This window comes from Pan troglodytes, chromosome 4 (assembly GCF_028858775.2).
Source record: "Pan troglodytes isolate AG18354 chromosome 4, NHGRI_mPanTro3-v2.0_pri, whole genome shotgun sequence".
Classification (NCBI taxonomy): domain Eukaryota; kingdom Metazoa; phylum Chordata; class Mammalia; order Primates; family Hominidae; genus Pan; species Pan troglodytes.
In genome coordinates, this window is record NC_072402.2 from 171,089,875 (window position 1) to 171,103,987 (window position 14,113).

The 14,113-nt window shown below is 46.3% G+C and overlaps 1 long non-coding RNA gene across 1 annotated transcript in view; it reads left to right on the forward strand.

The window, feature by feature from the left end:
- Positions 1-14,113, forward strand: part of LOC104006646 (uncharacterized) — a 116,013-nt gene that overhangs the window by 44,601 nt on the left and 57,299 nt on the right. Inside the window, exons 4-5 of the long non-coding RNA XR_010157418.1 lie at positions 9,247-10,029; positions 10,675-10,775. This is a non-coding gene — a long non-coding RNA (uncharacterized LOC104006646). The remainder of the gene's footprint in view (positions 1-9,246; positions 10,030-10,674; positions 10,776-14,113) is intronic.

A 14,113-nucleotide genomic window follows, 5' to 3' on the forward strand; every position in this document is an offset into this window, starting at 1 on the left:
TGTCACAAGATGCTTACCTATGGCCCTCGGGGCTATGGTACTTCCAATTAATATACAGCAGGGAAGAGACTATCCCTTTCTTCAATTGTTAAACAAAATCTTGGATTTTGCTCTTACTGGACCAGTTTAGGGAGCATAAACCAGCTCTGCACCCACCTCCTATGAACGGGACAGTAGGATTATACACATTAGCATTTTTTTTTTTTTTTTTGAGATGGAGTCTTGCTCTGTCACCCAAACTCAAATACGGTGGCACCGTCTCGGCTCACTGCAACGTCTGCCTCCTGGGTTCAAGAGATTCTCGTGCCTCTGCCTCCAGAGTAGCTGGGATTACAGGCACACGCCACCATGCCCAGCTAATTTTTGTAGTTTTAATAGAGACGGGGTTTCACCATGTTGGCCAGGCTGGTCTCAAACTCCTGACCTCAAGTGATCCACCCGCTTCGGCCTCCTAAAGTGCTGGGAGTACAGGCGTGAGCCACCACACCCAGCCTACACGTTAGCTTTTACCCAACGGCTTTTACCCAACCCACATGCCCTACAGTAGAGCCAGAGGGTGGCACCTGGGGAAGGCATGGGGAGGGGTAGGTGCTGTAAAAGTCCATTGCTGCTACCAAAAGACAGAACGCACACTGGGCAGTCCGGGACAATCCATCTCTACTGAGGACATTGAGTAGTGTGGAGCTGGACCGGGTCCCTGTCCTTTTGTCCACTTAGCTTGCTGGATGAAAGGGCACCTTTTGAACGGAAGGTTCAACTGGAGAAGTCTCTGAATCAGGGAAACGGCTTGCCCTGTCTGGCTTGCTGAAATGCTTCTCATTTTCCTGCTCGGGCCCAGACTGGGAAGTCCAGCCAAGCCCAGCGCTGTATCTCCCCCACTGCTTCATTTCTTTCCAATCAGACTCTTTTGTTTCCTGGAGATGCAGTTGCTTTGGCTACCAGGTTGAGGCTTTGGCCTCGCGAGTGTGGATTTACAATCATCCTCCCTTCAGTTGCCTTCACGGAGCTGTAATTTGTCCGTGGCTGCCTGTGAGAGGATTCTAATCCCTGTGGAGCCTGTGACACTCTCCTGACCTCCTGTTACTTCATGGCCTCGTGTGGGCTCCCCGAGGTAGCTCTGCTCCTCGAGCTCCTCCCTCCCAGCCCAGCTCCCGCCGCACCCGCGCCCTCACCCTGGCTCTTCCGCTCTCTGCTGCCCCGTCTTACTGCAGCTCTCAGGGAATCGTATTCCCTCTTGGCTCTGTGCCCTGCTTCTGTTGCTCTTTTCTTTCTTTTTTGTTTCCTCCACCCTCTTTTTTGCTCTGCCTCCTTCTTTTTCCTTTATTCTGGCTTCCGATGAGAGGGAGGGCCTGTACTTTTTCCTGGTTTTGGTTTCAACGTTTCACATTATGGATGGGTGTTCCTCTTATTTCGTTTCCATCTTGAAAACTTGGCCATTTGTGTCCCGCTGGATCCAGACACTGGAACACTCAGACATTTCTTGTCCTTTTGTGAGTGGCCAAATGGCTGTGAGACCCAAGTCTCGTGGATTGAACTCTGGATGTGGAGTCAGGACACCCACATTCTAGGTTCGATCCCATAGTCCACTTTCCCTCTCCCTGAAAAGGCAAGTGGTTTCATTGACTTTTTTTTTTTTTTTTTTTTTGAGACAGGGTCTGTCTCTGTTGCCCAGGCTGGAATGCAGTGGCACAATCATGGCTCACTGCAGCCTCGACCTCGTGGGCTCAAGCGACCCTCCTGTCTCAGCCTCCTGAGTAGCTGGGAACATAGGCGCAGCTACCACTCTCAAGTAATTTTATTTACAAATTTCTTTATAGAAACGGTTTCTCACTATGTTGCCCAGGCTGATCTTGAACTCCTGGCCTCAAGCAATTCTCCCGCCTCCATCTCCCAAAGTGGTGAGATTATAGGGGTGAGCTGTTGCACCCGGCCTTCACCAAGGTATCTGAGATATTTGTGGAGTGCCCCTGGTGTGCTTACAGCATGTACCAGGCTCTTGGGAAAAGGACACTCAGATGAATCTAAACAAGCTGTCCTCTTGCCCTTGGGGGCTTTGCAGTTGTAAAGCACTGAGTCAGAGACACTGAGCTCTCAGTGCACTTTAGAGCAGCACTTGGGCCTGTGGAACCCAGGGCTGGGCAGCTTCTGATGGATGCTACACACTTCATTTGCAAGCTTGTCTGTTCCTCCCGAGATCAACCTCGATCATGAGCTTGATAGCATTGCTCCATCTACTCGGTGAGGAATGGGAAGGCTCAGAGCCTTGCGTTGACTTCTTCAAGGCCATAGGTGGAGATACAGCAGCCAGGCCAGCATTTGAGCCCAGGCGTCCCTGCTCTGCCAGTTCATTCCTCTTTTCCAATTGACTGTGAATTCCTACCATCTGCTCTTTGGCTTCCATATGACCCATTTCTTTTATGTTTGTGGAAAAGGAGGTTGAGGGAGACAAGTGTGTTTAAAAAAAAGTAAGAAGGATTGGAGTCTAAAAAAAGCTGGCCCGGACCTGCTGCTGCTGAATGCGGATGTTGTCACAGCCCAAATTCCTTAGGGGAAAAGGGATGACTGAGTATTACCAGCATCAAGATTCCGTTTTTCTTATGTGGGTGGTGGGACAGGGGGTGTCTTCTCTATAATACACCTGCATGTTCACGGAGGAAATAGTCACTGATTTATATTTACTCTGTGTGAGCCACACAGCAGTGAGAGCACAACAAAGATTGGGCTAAGTGATTTCTTTTCTTGAGCTGCCTCCACCTAGGGTGCAACAGTGGCTAGTTACAAGAAAGGATACAGTCTTTATCCTAAGGAATATAAGTAATAATAATAATAATAGTAAACACAGGGCATCCTTCATGTGCTTTTGTGTGTATTAACTGGTTGTTAGAGCACCCCTGAGACATAGGTTTTGTTAACATCCATGTTTTTTAGGTGAGGAATCTGAATCAAGAGAGGTTAGATTTCTCCTTCATGAGCACACAAACAGTAAGTGGGAATAGGGATTGGAACCCAGGCAGGCTGGCTCCGAAGTCCACCCTCTAAGCACAGCCACACTCTGCTTCTCCCAGTGCCCCCAGACACTCAGAAGACCGCATTCGCTCCCATTAGGGGGTCTGATGAGGCCTTTTGGAGAGAGATTTAAGCTGGCCTTGCAGGAGAGGAAGGAGGATTTCCCTCTATGGATAGGTTGGGGGAAGTTACTCCAGGCCTCAAGGCTGGGCTGGAACAGTGGGAAGCCCTTTACCTCCCAGTGGTGGGAACTGCAGCTTGACATTTAGTTTCTCCAAATAACCACACTGTCTCATGTAACTGTGATGGAGTTAGCAATCATAAATAACCCACACCTCTAAAACATCAGCTTTAGCAAATGTACATGGAATCCCAGAAGCTGATCCTATGACATCTCCAAAGGCATTTCCATCATTGCTTCTACAGTTCTTGCCCTTCCATTCCTGGGAGAGACTTTGCATTCTTTTGGGGTAAGACAGGAGATGTATGAGGGCTTGGTGAGTTTTCACTCTGCGCTTGATTTGGTACCCTCTGGGGTACTTATATTTACGTTTTAAAGGCCAGAAGGTCTGAGATCTTTCTGCCTCACTTCCTGAGGCTGTGGAGGCCTCCCTCAATCCCTCCTGCGTGCATGTGTGGGTGTAACATCTCCTCTGTGCTATGCCATGTGCTGGGCATATGGATGGAAAGACAGTTCCTGTCCACAAAGAGGTTGGAGTCCAGTGGCGAGGGCATCAGATACACAGATTATCCTGGGTCAGTGTTGTACCCATTGGAGGTGTGTACCAGGTGCAGACAGATCAGGGGCCAGGGCTGGCTTCATGTTTCTTGGGGGTCAAGAGGCTTCCAGGACAGTGAAGTGTGCCCTGCTCACCAAGGACAGACGGGCAAGGTGGAAGCATGTGTTCCAGGAGTTGCAGCCTCAGCATTGCTGCCAGCAGGCTGTGAGGTGGGTGACAGATGAACCTGAGATGTCACTCATCCTCAAAACCTCAGTGAGGCAAACCCCAGGCGAGGGAAATGCAGGTTCTGATGATCACTCAGGGTTCTTGGGCCCTGGTTTCCCATTCATTGTCCAGATTTTAGACTTCCCCCTTTCCTCTTTCTCCCTGCTGGCCTGCAGTCATTGCAAAAGCTACAGCAGAAGCTCAGCCATGGTGTCCTAAACGCACTGATTTCTCCACGCGTTCAAAACATGTTTAGGAGACTTTGGAGATCCACTAGGAAGGAGGCTCCAGAGGGAAACAAATGCATATTTTGTCTTATTTTTGGTAAAACTAATTACAGAGGATGAACCATTAGAGATACATCCTGTTGTGTTCTAAACAGAGCCAGTGCCCCCAGAGAGCCTCTTCACAATTGCCAATAGCTATTTTCAATTATATGATAGATTATGATTGAATATAGTCAGCATGCTATACAATAGGTCTCCGGAATGTATTCTTGTTTAACTGAAAGCTTGTACTCCTTGGCCAACACCTCCCCATTCCCTGTTTACCCCAAACTCACACCCCCAACCCCTGGCAACCATCATTCTACTCTTCTATGAGTTCCACTGTCTCAAATTCCACATATAAGTGAGATCATGCAGTACTTGTCTTTCCATGTCTGGTTTATTTCACTTAGCATAATGTTCTCCAGGTTTATCCATAGTTGTTGCATATGACAGGACTTCCTATTTTAAAGCAGAATATGATTCCATTGTGTATATATGTGTGTATATATTGTGTTAGGCTGTTTTTGCATTGCTATAAAGAAATACCCGAGGCTGGGTAATTTATAAAGAAAAGAGGTTTAATTCACTCCTGGTTCTGCAGGCTGTACAAGAAGCATGGCACCAGCAACTGCTCGGCTTCTGGGGAAGCCTCAGGAAGCTTCCAATCATGGCAGAAGGTGAAGGGAGAGCCAGCATGTCACATGGTGAGAGCAGGAGTGAGAGAGAGGGGTAGTGGGGAAGTGCCACACTCTTTTAAACAATCAGATCTTGTGTGAACTCAGAGCAAGCTCACTTATTATCAAGGAGATGGTGCCAAGCCATTCATGAGGGACCTGCCCCCATGGCCCAATCACCGCCCACCAGGCCCCACCTCCAACATTGTGGATTACAATTCAATATGAAATTTGGAGAAGACATACATCCAAACCATATATCTATATCTCTATCTATCTATCTATCTATCTATCTATCTGTCTATCTATCTATCTATAGAGAGATACCAAGTCTCGCTCTGTCGCCAGGCTAGAGTGCAGTGGCATGATCTCGACTCACTGCAACCTCTGCCTCCCGGGTTCAAACGATTCTCCTGCCTCAGCCTCCCTAATAGCTGGGACTACTGGTGCACACCACCACACCCAGCTAATTTTTGTATTTTTAGTAGAGATGGGGTTTCACTATGTTGGCCAGGATGGTCTCAGTCTCTTGACCTCATGATCTGCCCACCTCGGCCTCCCAAAGTGCTGGAGTGCTGGGATTACAGACATGAGCCACTGCACCCGGCCAAACCGTATTTTTATACACACACACACACGCACATGTACACGCACACCCACATATATATGTATAATTTCTTTATCCATTCATCTGTCAATGACACTTAGGTTGTTTCCATATCTTGGCTACTGTAAATAATGCTGCAATGAACATGTAATGAACGTGGGAGTGCGGATATCTCTTCAACAGGCTGATTTCTTTTCCCTTCTATATAGATCCGCAAGTGGGATTGCTAGTTCATATGGTAGTTCTGTTTTTAATCTTTTGAGGAACCTCCATGCTGTTTCCATAATGGCTGTACCGATTGACATCCCCACCACTAGTATACCAGGGTCCTTATATCTCCTCTGTATTTTCTAAGGTCAAACACCCTTCATCATTGTGTCGCACATAGAAAATAACACCATGGCCATCATTTTCCCCCCAGTGACTATGCAGTCTTGTTTCACGTGAGGAAAACATATCCCTCCTATTACCAACATGTTAAGCTTGTTCTGTATGAGGTGATAACCCTGGCAGGGGAGTTTGTCTCTTTCTTGGGCTTATTTCCATTATGAAGAAGTCCCCACATTGACTCTGAAGGCTTCCAGTGGTTTATCCTTGAGGCCCACATTTCTGCAAGGCTTATGGTTAACTGTCTGCTCTGAATGAATATCCTGTCTGCTCTGGCTCCAAAATATACCTCCAGTCCCTCTATATCCTCAACTATGTGTGTCCCTCTCTGTAGCCATCTTCCTGGTCCGGGACACTGTTACCTCTCCCCTGGACTCCTGCACAGCCTCCTAGCTAGCCTTTTGGCTGGGTGATCTTTGTTCCTTTATCTAAGACCCTTCAAAGACTTCGCTGTGCTGAGAATGAAATTCAGGCTTCTTGCCTCCTCCTGTATGGCTGCACTCCTCACCCCTGGCCCTTCCCCACCTTCTCACCTCCCCACTTGTCTCTTGTGCACTCCTTTTAGCCACAGGGCGCCTTTCGGCTCCTCAGACACTTTGCACTTGCCATTCTTCCTCCTGAAACACTCTTCCCCCAGCTTATTGCAGGCTCACTTGCTTTCCTCTTCTTCCTCCCTCAGCTCAGCCTGAGCTGAAGGTTGAGGTTTTCTTTGGCTGCTGTATAGAATGGCCTCCCCCAGTGACTCTCTGACACATCATTTTGTTTAGTGATGTCTCAGCTCTCATCAGAGTCTATGTGTGCTTGTTTCTTTATGTGTTTATCTGTTATCTGTCTCCCACACTAGAATGCAAGCTCCTTGCAAGCTCAGCCTTACCTGCCCTATTCACCATGGTATGACCTCTTGTCTAGCAAACATGGAATGCACTCAATACACATTGATCAGACTGGTGGGTGGATAATGGGTGATGCAGTAGAGGATTCCTGACAAACACTGATGCCAATGGAGGGGAAGCTAATGATTCTCTTGGTCAGCCACATCACAGGATACCTGCTGGCTCAGATTCCAAGCGGGCAATATGAGAGCAAATATCACAAGCCTGACATTGCAAATATACCCTGGTTGTATAAACCATGTGCAATTTTTCATGCCATTAATTATATAAATAGTAAATGTTTATTGAGTGTGTAGTATGTGTTCAGCTTTGGCAGTATAATAAACTACCACAGAATCTCAAGGGCATACAGATCCTATGTCTGCACGTTGGCTGGGGTTTGCCTGTTCTATGCAGGGCTTGGCTGGGTTGGGCTTTGGGCTGCAGGGGGGATCCAGGTCTGCTCTATGTGATCCTTATCCTTCTTAGACTAGCTGGTTCCTTGAGCTGAGGAAGGATCATAAGAGGGCAATGCCAGTTAGGCAGGTCCATTTCAAACCTTTGCTAACATCTCATTGGCCAAAGCAAGTGACATAATCACATCCAAAGTCAAGGGCAGAGAAGGCTCTTCCATGCTCCCTGAGGCCATGGCAAGGGTGTGTGAACCATAACACCACCACCACCACAGGGGAATGGAGAAATGAGACCAATTCCAGTCTTTGTCAAGTATGTCATTTAGCCCTCCAACAACCTTACAGGGGTTATTAACCATATTATATTACTATTATATATTATGTATTATACTATATGCTATAACTACACTATATCAGTATCTATTTTGCAACGTGTTATGCTATAATTATCCTACAAGTGTATATTACATGTTACACTATACTACTAATAATATAGTATATATATTATACTATAAAATATTATTTTTGTGTGATCATGCAAGGTCTTAATATTACCTTCATTTTGTAGATAAAGAAAGTAAGAATGAAGAGGTGAGGAGACTTGCCCAGGGTTGCAGTCAGGAGCAGAGCTGGAGTCTGGAGCCAAGATGTCAGACTCTAGGGTTTCATCACAGACCCTTGTGATGCTGCTTCCCGTGATTTTGATAAAAGAAGCAAAATGCCTCCAAATTGGGATGTAGGAAAAGTTGGCTGCTGGTGTCCTTCCATCTCAAATTCAGATCCTTCACTCTGCCTACTTCCTGGGCATCCTCTGGCAGCCCTTGGTCTGGTCTTTGTGTAAAGGCCTCTTTCCTTTCCATTAAAATTACACAACCAGAGTTTCATGCCCTCTGCATCTCTAACAGCCTTGAGAATCAATGGCTGCTAGTTATTTTCCCAAGAGAGAATTTGTTTGCATTTTTAAGACCCCCTATCCAAAGGCCTAACCAATGTGGGAATTTGAGACACCGAGCAGGCTCAGGGGGAGGTAGTAGGAGACAATGAAGCTTTTTAGAATCTTTAATCACTTTGAGATGGGAAGTCTATTGAATAGAGAGTCGAGATTTCCTTAGCATTTAGTTCCTGTTAATCTTGGTGGCGGGAGGTTGGGATTGGGGGAGGGAGGGAGAGAGAGAGCAAGAACCCTCAGGACTGATGTTGTGGGTGAACATACATAGATATGCACTTACATAAAGGCATTTCACACCGAGCAGAGGATCCGCTTCAGTTACGATGGAACGTTTCAACTCCATCATTTGGTATGTTCTGTAACCAGAGGTCTTTCAGCACAAGGCAGGCTGGTGGGAATGGGATCTGATTTGAGGACTTAATGTCATGGCCTCTTCTGTGTGTATGTGTACTTGTGTGTTTGTAGAAAATTCAATACTTAATTGTATGCTTCGTCTGCTTACCACTAATTTCTAAAAGAGACGTTCCAAAGCCTTGGTTACATTCGCTCATATCTCATAAAAGCCATAACTTGACTGCGGGTGCCCAGAACTAATCCTGTGTGGAGACAGGGGCAGCTGTCACCTGGGAGGGTTGGAGGTGCCGGAAGACCCACTGTCCTGAGAATTACCACCTCCCCAGCATCCATCTCCTTTCTTCCATCCTGAAGGGATTCCAAATTTCCCAGCATGTGGTTTGAGTGACCCACCTCCACCCCCAGATCTAGAAGTGGATTGGTGGAAGGCCGTTAACCTAACTCTTGCTACAGCGAACTGGTTTAGGAGTGGAAGTGTGGTGTGAGTGGATTAAAAAAGAGGCAGCCCAAGATTACGGAGAAAGAGAAACCCTTCCCCCTTCAGATATGAATGAGGATGAACCCTGTTAGTTCTCTTGTGACAGTGAGAGGAGCTGCCTTGAGATAGCAGCTGACACTGGGAGGGTCCACAGAGAGATGGAAGCAAATGAATGACTGGGAAGGTCCACAGAGAGATGGAAGTAAATGAATGTTTAGTGAAAATGTTTAACTGGATCAGACCCCACCTGAAGCCTGTTCTACCTCTAAGATCTTTCATTCTCTTTATAGGTTAAGCCTGAGTTTGGTCTTCTGTTACTTGGAACTGAAATAATGTGCATTGACACACCTATCAAGTCAAAGTATTGTCTTTTGCTGGTCTGCTCTGGTCCTGGAAACATCCACTGATAGAATCACTGGTCTGGGACAAATTGTGGTACCCAAAGACCTCAGGAAGCACTTAGAAGCATTACTCCTGAAGTCCCATTCGTCCCAAGAAGAGTTGCTGGCTGGAGGAGACAATATGTAAACATGTCATGACAAGATGGTGTGGTGAGTGCTATGTTGGCATGTTGGAGGCAAGCATAGCCATGCTCACAGTGAGGAATGACTTAGGAGCGCAACCACAGCCCCATGCTGCCTTCCACCATTTGGATAAAAGAAGGAAAATGCCTTCAAATTGCGATGTAAGCTCTGTCCAGAGAATTCAGGGATGGTTTTACCCAACAGGATTTGTGAGGCATCAACCACCCACCAAGCACTGTTCTAGGTGGGGGAGTCACTGCAGTGAGCAAAACAAAGTCCTTGTCTGCATGGATCTTTCATTCCAGTTGGGGTGGGTAACAATAAACACATAAGCAATAAGCAATTGAAGACAGGAGAGAATACAAATGGCATGAAGAAAAATAACACTACTGAGTGATTGAGAGCAGGGCAGAGGGAAAACCTGTCTAGGGAGGTAACGGAGAAGAAGAGACCTGAGGAGGAGCGCAAAGTGAATCACAGAGCCACGTCAGAGAGGATGCTCCAGGCAGAACAAATACAAGAACAGAGGACCCAGAGCTGGGACCACAGGTTTGATATTAGAGGCTGGGGTGGGGAGCAGGGGTAAGGCAGAGTGAGTGAGGGGCAGGGAGCAGATGAGTTCAGAGGGTTAGTGGGTGCCATGTCCTGGGGCAAGGTCTTCAAGGCCATGGTGAGGACCTTGGATTTTACTCTGATGAGTAAGGGCCTATGGAGGGTTTTAAGGCATTGCACAATTTGAGGTATGATTTAACCCTCCCACCCTCCTGCTGCCATATGAGAGCAGACTCTAGGGAGGTTTAGTGGGTTGACTGGCGGGTCCCCTAAAAGATATGTCCACATCTTAACTCCCAGAATCTCTGAAGGTGACCTTATTTAGAAAAGGGTAATTAAGTTAAGAATCTCAAGATAAGGTCATCTTGGATTATCTGGATAGGTCCTAAATCCCGTGACAAGTGTTCTTACAAAAGACAGAAAAAGAGAAGATGGGTGGTAAGAGAAGGCCATGTGAAAATGGGGGCAGAGATTGGAGTCTAGTAGTCACAAGCCAAGAAATCCCTGGCACTACCAGAAGCGTGTAGAGGCAAGGAAAGAGACTCTCCTAGAGACTCTGGAGGAAGCAGAGTGCTGCTGATGGGTTAGTTTCTGATTTCTGGCCTCTAAAACTGTGAGATAATAAATTTTTGTTGTTTTAAGCCATCAAGTTTGAGATAATCTGTTATGGAAACATAAGAAGCTAATACAAGATGCAGGAGTGAAGCAGGGAGGTCTGGAAAAAAGCTGTTGCAAAAATACAGGTAAGAAATGAAGCTACCTTGGCCTAGAGTGGGAGCAGTGATGGGGCAAGAGGCTGTCCCACTGTGAAGGTAGGCTTTGCTGAGGTATTAGATGTGGGGTATGAAGGAAAGGAGTCAAGGAGGACTGTGATATTAATAGTGTCAGCCCGAGTAACTGAAGGGTGGAATTGACATCTGAAAGGGGGAGGCTGGGAGAATCAGGTTTGTGTCGGGGAAGGACAGGTGTTTGAGTTGCTTATTAGACACCAGGTGGCTATGTCGAGTAGGTGGGTGGATATGAGAGCCTGTTACCTGGATCAGATATATACACCTGGGCAACACAGGCATAGTGATGGCACGAAAAGCCAAGAGCCTGGATGAGCATGCCAGGGAGTGAGAGTAGACACAGAGGAGGCATAACAGGGAAGGAACACTTGGATACACCCATGTTACAAGGTCAGGGAGGTTAGAAAGACCTGATGAAGGAGACTGAGAAGGAGCAACAGGAGAGATAGGAAGAAAACCTGGTGAGCATGGTGTCCCGGGAGCCACATGAAGAAAGTACAGGGTCAGTCAAGATGAATGGGACACAATAACAATTTTATTATTCAGTAGTCAGAATAAAAGTTTTATCACACAAGGATCTTGGTTTGTCTCAGGTCTTCTTGCCAACCTTGAGGACATAAACAAATGTGTTGTCACTGCCATTTCAATAATTCAACGGTAATATGTTACTCAGGTCTGGGACAAGTACCTTCCAGTGTCAACAAGGGCCATGTGACATGAGGGGTGCATACTGGACAATTGTAGGATGAAAGAAATATCTGTTTAAGCTCATTGAAGAATAAGTGTGGACTACCTCTTCATAATCTAGGGACTGAGTGACACATTTTTGAAAGTGTTTGATTCATTCTGGATCATGCTGTATTTCAAGAGGAAGAAGTGATCTTCAATGCCAAATGCTACTGAGAGGGGAAGGCAGTGAAGGATGAGCATTGACCATTGATTTGGGCATCGACACTGGAAAGAACAGTCTAGGAAGTGGTGAGGCTGAAAGCCTGACTAGAGTGGATTTAAGAGAATGAGAGGGGAGAGCCTGGGCACTTGGAATTCCATTAACCATTTAGAAAGTCTACTCTGTGAAAGGGAGCAAAAAAATATGAAGGTAGCTGGAGGAAAACATAGGATTAAAGTATAGAAGCATTTTGTTTTTAAGGTATAAATAGCAGTGTGTTTGTAAGATGATGGGAAAGACCCAGCAGAGAGGAAAAGGCTGATGATGCAGGAGCCTGGGGGTTGAACTGCCGGAGAAATGCCCTGGAGGAAGAGAGAGGTGATGGGATGCAGGGCCCAAGGGGAGGGGCTGCCCTTGCAAAGAGCCCATTTAGTGATAGAAGGAAGGCGGGAATATGGGGACAGATGCAGTGAAGATGAAGGAGGAAGTGTTGGAAATTGGAAGACAGAGAGGGGTCAGAGAATTGTCCCCCAAATGAGAGGGAGAGGACCTGCTGAGGGAAATGTAGGATTGCTAGACAGACCCAAGAGGCATTTGGGGCTTTGATAGCTTAAGTAGGGCCAGTCAACACAGCTAGGGGTGTTTCTCCAGCCACGTTCAGCTGCTAGGAGCAGGCACAGAGTAAGTAGAAAGTTGAGCTTAAGTAGGCTTGGGGGTTTTGCTAGGCTACAATGAAAAAGGAAACATGGGCATGGTGGTTGAGGGTGTATGAAAGGCAGTGACAGACCAAGGAATTAACCAGGCAAGGAGGAGAGGTCCTCTTGGTGGTTGTTATTTCTCACAGTTCTGGAGGCTGGAAAGTCCAAGATCAAGGTGCCGCCAAGGTGGGTTTCATTCTGAGATCTTTTGTCTTGGCTTGCCAGCAGCTGCCATCTTGCCCTATGCTCACATCTCCTCTTTATGCGCACAGAGATGGGGGAGTGGAGAGTGAGTGTGAGCTCTGGAGTCTCTTTTTATAAGGTTATAATCTCGTCATGAAGGCCCCACTCTCATGACCTCATCTGACCCTACTCATCTCCCAAAGGCTCCACCTCCCAATACTACCACATTAGGGGTTAGGTTTCAGCATAAGAATTTTAGACGGGTATAAACATTCAGTCCATGACATGCTGTTATTGCCAACGACAAGGTCTGAGTCAAATGGGTTATGGAGTCAAGAACAGGGTTATTTGAGGCAAGGAGGTTGAGGAACTAAGAGGAAAAGTATTGGGAGAAGTGCCTTCATGGTATCGAAGTCGCTCAGCGTCATGACAGGACTGGTTTTTGGAAAGAGAGACAGGGAGGCAGGTGCTAAAATCTTCAAATATGGCGGCGAGTGGATGCTGTGGTCTCTAGAGTCTCTAGGGGCCAGTGGATGGAATGATTAGGAGGCTGGACTTTAGTGCCAACTCCCTGAATTTGAATCTTTAAAAAAATTCAATTAATTAATTATTTTAAGGGGACAAAAATTTTATATATTCCTCCTGTACAACATGATGTTTTGAAATACATAGACATTGTGGAACGGCTAAATTGAGCTAATTAACATATGCATTACCTCACATACTTACCATTTTTTTTTGGTGGTGAGAACACTTAAAATCTACCCCCTTAGTGATTTTAAAGAATACAACACATTAACTATCATCATGTTGTACAGTATATCTCTTGAACTTATTCCTCCTGTCTAATGAAAACTTTGTCCCCTTGACCACCCCTCCTCCACAGCTTCTGGTTACCACCATTCTACTCTCTTCTTCTGAGTTTAACTTTTTAAAATTCTGTATAAATGAGTTTATGCCATATTTAACTTTCTGCGTCTGGCTTATTTCACTTGACATAATATCCTCTAGGTTCATCCATGTTGTCACAAAGGGCAGAGTTTCTTCGTTTGTAAGGTTGAAGAGTGTTCCATTGTGTATATGTACCCCATTTTCTTTATCCTCTCATCCTCTGGTGCACATTTAGGTTAACCCCATGTCTTGACTATTGTGAACAGTGCTGCAGTGAACATGGGGGCGCAGATATCTCTCTGACATACCCTGAGCTTGACTCTTATCCTGTGATTTTCGGCAAATGACTTAACCTCTGTGTAGCTCAGTTTCCTTATTTGTTAAGTGAGGATGATAATCATACCTACCTCATGAGGTTTTGTGAGGTTTAGATGAATTTATGAATGCAAAGTGCTTGAAATGGAGCCTGGCTCATCATGAGCATTCTAAAACATTACTGTTATGTTGGTAAGAGTGCACCATGGTTGGGGCAGGGGAGGGGCTGGGTGGTCTGGCCCAGTAGCATGAACTTCAAGGTCCATGAGCCTTTCTAGGAAGGTGGGAGAGACAAAAGCCAGAAAGTGGCCGGGAGG